This window comes from Gadus macrocephalus, chromosome 7 (assembly GCF_031168955.1).
Source record: "Gadus macrocephalus chromosome 7, ASM3116895v1".
In the NCBI taxonomy this organism is placed as follows: Eukaryota; Metazoa; Chordata; class Actinopteri; order Gadiformes; family Gadidae; genus Gadus; species Gadus macrocephalus.
The window spans coordinates 3,346,055-3,353,671 of record NC_082388.1 but is presented as its reverse complement, the minus strand read 5'-3'; positions in this window follow the sequence as shown (position 1 = coordinate 3,353,671).

The following is a 7,617-nucleotide window of genomic DNA, read 5'->3' as shown; positions in this document are numbered from 1 at the left end:
CATGCAAGTGAACGGAGCGTTCCACGGCATTGAGAAGACCCGTGTAATAAAGGCCTATAATATTTCTGTTTATGGCATAGATTTCTCCTCAGATTAGGCCAATAAACCAATGATAAAATAAAAATAAAAACGCTCGATCCAAGGCCCGCCCCGAGGATAGTGGTGGGAAATATTGGCCCGACCCGGCCCGCGTCGGGCTCGGGCAGAGAATCTAAACACTGACTGGAACTACTTAGCAGGTGTCTGTAGGCCTATATCAGGAGTTAATGCACGCCCTGCAGCCAATCAGAATACGAGTATTCCCCCCCCCCCAGAATACAGGGGGGGGGGACCTCGGACCCCCTGTCTATTACTTTGCCCCGCCAACATTTTTGATCACCAGCCGCCACTGAGTAGGACTACATTTTCCCTCTGCGGTGGTTATCTGAGTTTCTGACGTTATCGGAGGGGCGTTACAGTTGATCGGAATAGCTTACGATGTGGCGTGGCATGGAGAGAGGTGGAGTTGCGCTGTGTACAGTAGTACGGGAGATTTTTCTACTGCGCATACAGGATAGGGTTAGTGTTGATAGATTGATTTTGATTCCCTGATTGATTTAGAGGATTTCATTGAATTTGTATGATTTGATTTTGATTAAATTTGGCATCAAATCAAGGCGGCAGCCAGCTCGTCAGGAGCAGTCAGGGTCAGACGAGCCGACAACACTGCTGCTAGGTAGGTGGTATGCATGAATCGCCTCTTTTACCCTTCAGAATAATCCAAGGTTGACCACAACGAAGGGATATAAGTATTTGCTTCAAACCATGCTAGCCACGTTCACAAGCTAACCCGTGCATCCTTTTTACACGTCACAAAGTAATCCTGAGCTCTATATAAACGCCGCGAGGGAGGGCTAGCGGAACGAGTGATGTGTACGGATTGAGGCGGTAACAGGTATGGATGTTTGGTATCGCTAGCGAGCCTGTCGCGGCTAATGCGCTAGGCGGTCGATGGCGCCTTCGTTCGGGCGCTTAGCTTGCGTCTCTTCCCATTAGGCGGTGTGAGTGAGTGAGGGTTTTCACTTAAAGGGTTTGGCCAAATGTGGTGGTGGTGGTGGTGGAGGTGGAGGCGGAGGAGTGGCGGTTTAAACTGGTTGCACGCCAGTGGAATATTAATAGGGAGAGCGATTAGGAGGTTTTGAAGGCTGTTGGTTTTGCGGCAAGGTTCCGCAAAAGGAGTTTTACTCCAAAATAAGTGATTTGAAAGTATTGAAAACAGTTATATTTTGCCAAACAACACAATATTTGTTTAAGCTGTTTCGCCAAAAAAATAGAAAGAGGGAGAGATAGGGGGGAGAGAGAGACAGACGGCGGGGGGAGAGAGAGACAGTCACTTCTACATCACTCCCTCCAGCACCTCCACCACCACCACCACCACCTTCTCCTCCACCACCCCCACCACCTCCACCTCCACCACCACCTCCATCACCATCTATACCACCACCACCACCTCCACCAACCCCACCAACTCCACCATCACCACTACCTCCTCCACCAGCACCACCACCTCCTCCACCACCACCACCTCCACCACCACCACTGGGCTAAGCAGCTCGCGACAATTATCATTCAGGGCCGGTGAAGGACTGTGTGTGAGACGTGCCAAGGTAATTTAGCGGGAGAGATTGCACCAGCAACTCCCCGCCCCTCCCTCCCCTCAACAACCCCCCCCCTCCACCCACTCCCCCACTCAGATTGGGAGAGTGACCCCCACTGCATGTGAAGTACACCAGCTGATTCTCTCGCAGAGAGAGTGAGAGAGAGAGAGAGAGAGAGAGAGAGAGAGAGACGGGGGGGGTGAGAGAGACGGGGGAGAGACCCCACTGCATATGAAGTACCGAGGCTGATTCTCTCTCCGACGGCGAATGCTGTGGTCTCTGATGGGGAATATCAAAATAAAAGTCCCCCCTGAACTCATTCAGAGAGACATGAATAATGCAAATAAAGGTCTGAAATGGAAACTACGTCCCTGGACGTGTTTGAGACGCAAGGTGGACTTGAGAACCGCTGTAAATAACTCCCTGATTTGTGTTCTGATTTGAAATGGGCAGCACTTTATTGGGTGACCTTTGATGGCTTCGCAGAGAGGCTACAACTGTTGTTTGGTGTGTTTGTGATTTGGGTTTGGAGTAAAAAAAAAACGTAGCAAGTACTGGGTTCAGAACGGTGATACACGACTGACCTGTTTGTGTCAATCTCGAGATGTCGGAGTGGAACTCTAACACAATCTTTCTCCTGGGACTTCACTGGGACTTCCAGTTGGCGGTTTGGAGGGCCGGAGCGAGAGATACTCTTACATTTTAGTTGCTGGGACTGTATGAACATTATTGTTAAAAGGTATTTTGCCCAAAACTTAATTTTTTAAAGGTATTTTGACATTTAAACACAGTATTATTTTAAGGAATTTTGCCTGAAAACTGTTTTTATAAGGAATTTTGCCCCGAAAAGTATTGCAAGGTATTTCACCAGCTAATGGTCGAGTGTAGCTTTAGCTGTGGAAAGTAATCTGTTTATTCCCTTTTCCCCGTGTCGGTATCGTTCCTCGTCCAGGCAACATTCCCACGTCCTTCCCTCATTATCATCTAAAACAAACAAACTGTTGTGTGGCGTTTCCATTCCATTTTGCTAGCTCGCGCCGCAAACCGCAAACTGCAAACCGCTTGATTAAAGCAATCGTCCTCGTTAAAGAAACACAAACAAACTCTAATCTCTGGAAAATAGCTCTTTCCCCGCTTCCATTATGGATTATCCCATTTTCTTCCGCCGGATGAAACCCGACCTCGTTCTTGACGTGTTTTTAATAAACGTGCGATTAATCGCTTTAAATTACGACTAAATGTTCAACCCCCGGGTGTTTTGGGTTATTGTGTTTCTGGAATGATGAACGTTTTCCGACGGGCTCCCCCATTGGCTACGCAGAACAATGTTCTGTTGTTATGAGTTATTCTTGTTTGTTTGTTTCCTTGTTGTTGTATTTTCTTTCCACTATGTACAGCGACCTTGGGATTGAGAAAGGCGCTATATAAATGTAAGTTATTATTGTTATGATTATTCTGCCCCCTCTACAGTTGCGTCTGTCTGGGACTAGGCGAAATGTTGGTTTATTAAAATCTGACATGCGGTAAGCCGAAGGGCGGGGTCTGGTTAGCTTAGCACTGGAGAGCGGGAAATGGTGACACGTGTGGTCAGATGATGCAGCGGTCGCCATCATCCATTCATAAACACAGGGGAGTTTGTGTGTGTGTGTGTGTGTGTGTTTTGTGTGAGAGTGTGTGTGTGTGTATTGCATGCGTCTGCGACAGTGTTTGTGTGTGTGTGTCTTCAAGTGTGTCTGTCTGCGAGGGTGTGTGTGTGCATGTGTCTGCGAGAGTGTGTGTGTGAGTGTCTGCGAATGTGTGTGTGTGTGTGTTTCTAAGTGTGTGTCTGCGAGAATGTGTGCCTGTGTCTGTGAATGTGTGTGTGTGCACGTGTGTTTGTGCCTGTGAGAGTGTGTGTGTGTCTGTCTCCGAGAGTCGACGGTGTGACTGTGGCCTGCCAAGCTAATTCTCCGAGGCGACCAGGGGGCTGAGATTAATGTGCGGCCTCTCCTTGTTTCAGTGAAGCGACAGGCAGAGCAACGGCCGTCCGTCTGTCTGCGTCTGGGTTTTATTGCCTGATAGATGGACCCTTCCGGACCGGACTGTACCACGTTTAACCGCGCAGCTTCCATGACGAGACAATAACATTTTTTTTATTGTGTGCTGTTTTTCGGTGGAGCGGTGGAGACTGGAAAGTGTTGCACACGCAAGCGCGAACACGCACACAAACCGGAATATACCACACACACTCGCGAACACGCACGCAAACACTCACAGGCAAACACACACACACACGCTTGCACCAACAGACGCAAACACACACAGAGACACACACACGGACACACATGCACGCACTCACAAAAACACGCTAGCACACAAACAAACACAATTGCTCGCAACGAAGCACGGATACACACAAACACACACAAAAACACGCGTAAACACACACACACACACACACACGCTTGGTTCCTGCGTTCAGTTGCTCAATCAGGAGAGATTGTTTTTCAAGGAGATTTACTTTCTGCTGGATTGTTTTGTCATCGAGGATGTGTGAGTGTGTGTGTGTGCCTGCCTGAGTGTGTGTGTTTGCTTGCCTGCATGAGTGTGTGTGTGTGTGTGTGTGTGTGTGTGTGTTTCTGCAAAGATGGCTTTCAAAAGTATTCATCTTACTGTTTGGAGGTCGGCAATTGTGTTAAAAATAATTTAAAATATATATATAAATCCTATGCAGAGAGAGACGGTATCTGAGCGAAGTCGAAGAGGTCAAAAGGATTATTGTTTCTTTCTCATTGAAATGTCCATTTTAATTGCATCCTATTTTTGTGCTCACACGAGCATGCACCCAAAAAGATTATGTACCAACGGACAGAGTTAGATAAACTTTGAGCAGACGCTTTTATCCAAAGTGATATACAATGTTTCATGCACACATTCACCAATTCATACTCACATTCACACACCGACGGCGGTGTCGACCCCTCAAGGCGACAGCCAACTCATCAGGAGCAGTCAGAGTGAGGCGTCTTGAGAGAGAGAGCGAGAAAGAGAGAGACCACTTTATTGAACACCTGCTTTCACAATGTAAATGTTTATTTCTAATGCTAATAAGCTCTTTTCAATTTAATTGAGAGAGGGAGAGGGACAGAGAGGGAGAGAGATCGTCAAGGTGAGGGGACAATGGCCTTCGTCGCTGACAGCATGCAAACGATGTTGCTATTGATTCCAGTACACCCTCTCCTCTCGTCTGTACACCCACCTCTAGCATCCCCACCACCACCTCCACCACCCACAGCACCTCCATCCACACCACCACCTCCACCACCAGCACCCTGTCCTTCTCGAGGTGCCGTAATGTGCAGCTTGTAATTAGATATTGATTTGCCGTTGTTGATGAGTAATTTTAACTCTCTCTCTCGCTCTCTCCTGTCGTCCTCCAAACCAGAGGGGAATTGGGGGGGGGGGGGGGGTGTGAGTGTGGGTGGGGGAGGGGGGAGCTCTGACTGAATCTTGTTAGGGAATAAATGTTACATCTCTGTACATGTGGGCTGTCAGTCGCCACGGTGAATAATAACTGTTACAGAGCTCCTTATCGGACAGCAATGAGCGCAAATTGCTAACGTTGCCCGGATTTCGGGAATTAGTTTGGATGCCCTTGTATGTTTCTCGCATGAATCAAAGGCTGGTTAAAGGAAATCCAAAATAAATACTGTTCAGTTACTGATTGTGCGTCGGGGCCGGGTCAATGATGATGGTTATTGGTCGTACAAACGATATCGTGCATTGATATGAAACAAGTTTAATAAGAAGTGCGTTCCGTTGTTTCCGAAGTAATTTTTAAGGCTCGATATAAACAACATTTTCTGATGTGCGGTTCTTTAATGACCCCTGCGGCTCATTCTAGCCATCCGATAATCTCTCTTTGTCCCAAACGTGCAGACTCAAACCCACACACGCAAACACACACACAGGAGACCAAATCCACAGAGGGTCTTTGTCTCTCTCTCTCTGTCTCTGTCTCTGTCTCTCTCTCTCTCTCTCTCTTTCTCTCTCTCTCTCTCTCTCTCTTTCTCTCTCTCTCTCTCTCTCTCCGTCTGTCTGTCTCACTCTCTCCCTCTCTCTCTCTTGCGCTATTTCCCAGCGAACCTGGTCCCTAGTTGCTGGTCTTCAGAGTGGGCTGTGGCCCCGCTTTATTAATTCACTCCATCTTTGGTACGTGACTCATTCCGTCGCCGTGGCATCAGAGTAATTTTGCTAGAGGATTCGTTCAATTGCTTTAAAGTTATCAGTACAATTGGAACTCCCTTCTGTGCCTTGGAGGTTTCTGTCTGTCTGTCTGTCTGTCTGTCTGTCTGTCTGTCTGTCTCTGCCTTTCTACGTCTTTCTCTCTCTCTCTCTCTCTCTCTCTCTCTCTCTCTCTTTCTCTCTCGCTCTCTCTCTCTCTGTCTCTGTCTCTCTCTTTCTCTCTAATGGGTTGGGTGGGGAGGTGGAGGCGGGGGTGTTTGGACGTAGCTGAAGAGAGAGCGAGGACATGGGGGGGGGGGGGGGGGGGGGGGGGGGTGGGCTAATGGAGCCAAATGAGGGGAGATGGATGCTAGGGTTGATAGAGGGAGACAGAGGGGGAGAGAGGTTGTGTGTGTGTGTGTGTGTGTGTGTGTGTGTGTGTGTGTGTGTGTGTGTGTGTGTGTGTGTGTGTGTTTTGCTGCCAGTATTTGCCGACAGCATTTATTATAGGGTAACAGGAATATTCTTAGCTTAGCTACTTTAGCTCGTCTCTTTGGTGTTAGCTGTAAGTGACGGTGTCTTTGGTGGTTCTATGGACATACTTACTGAACCGAAAGAGAGAGATATATTGTTATTTCTCTCTCGTCTGACAAATGGACTTTTTGGACAAAAGCGCCCAAAAGCGTAAATTATAGATTGATTTAAATAACATATTTTTGTGGGAAGCCCTAACTGGTATCAAAACAGGAATGGTTCTCGTGGGCTTTGCTGAGTGAACCTACTACAGTCAGGCCAGCAGGAGAGTGTAGACCACTTTCAATCAGTTATAGAAGTCCTGTTCGCCTGCAATTGCTTTTCCAACCTCGCTTTCCAGACAAGCGCACGCACAAACGCACACATAAACAAACCACACACGCACACACACAAGCAGACACACACATACACACACACAAGCAGACACCCGCGCGGATGCACACACACTCACACGAATACCATATACACACACACATTCCATATACACATATAACATGTACACACATACCATATACCAACCCGGTATCACGCCGAGGCGTGAAATAGATACGTTGGTCCACATCGCAAGGCGTGTTCAGTGTCACGCTTTGCCTGACCAAAGCGTGAGGAGTACACGCTTTCTTCTCCATTCTAAATGAATGGAGGAATAGCAACAACAGGGGGCGAGACGTTCTCCTAGCATTTGGTGAAATTGTTACGTAGCCTATATTAATCTTTATTATCTGAATGGGAAATGCAATATTTTAGGACAGATACACCATTAAACGTGTTTCTAATAAAATTTATAGCGAGAAATATACATTTTCCTTGCATAATCTCCAGTAAGTGAATGTGTATGATCTTTATTAATCTTTATTATCTGAATGGGAAATGCAATATTTTAGGACAGATTCACCGTGAATCTGTCCTAAACGTGTTTCTAATGACATTTCTAGCTAGAAATGTACTTTTTCCTTGAATAATCTTCAGTCAGTAGCTGCGTTTCCATCTTAAAGGTGATGCGAATCTTTAGAAAGTTCGCAAAAAAGTAATTCGAATTAGGTGCGTTTCCATCAAGTGGTTGGAGCGGGTAACTACCCTAGTTCTGCCTGGAGGTGGCGCTGTAGGCAAAAAATGTGTGCCGATACGTGGCTATAATAAATGGTAGAAGTAGAAAAGATGTAACAAAAAGCGGTTAGTCCGCCAATAGAGAAGAGTAACAACATACAACAAACATGAAGAGAGGAATTCAGCAGCAATTAGT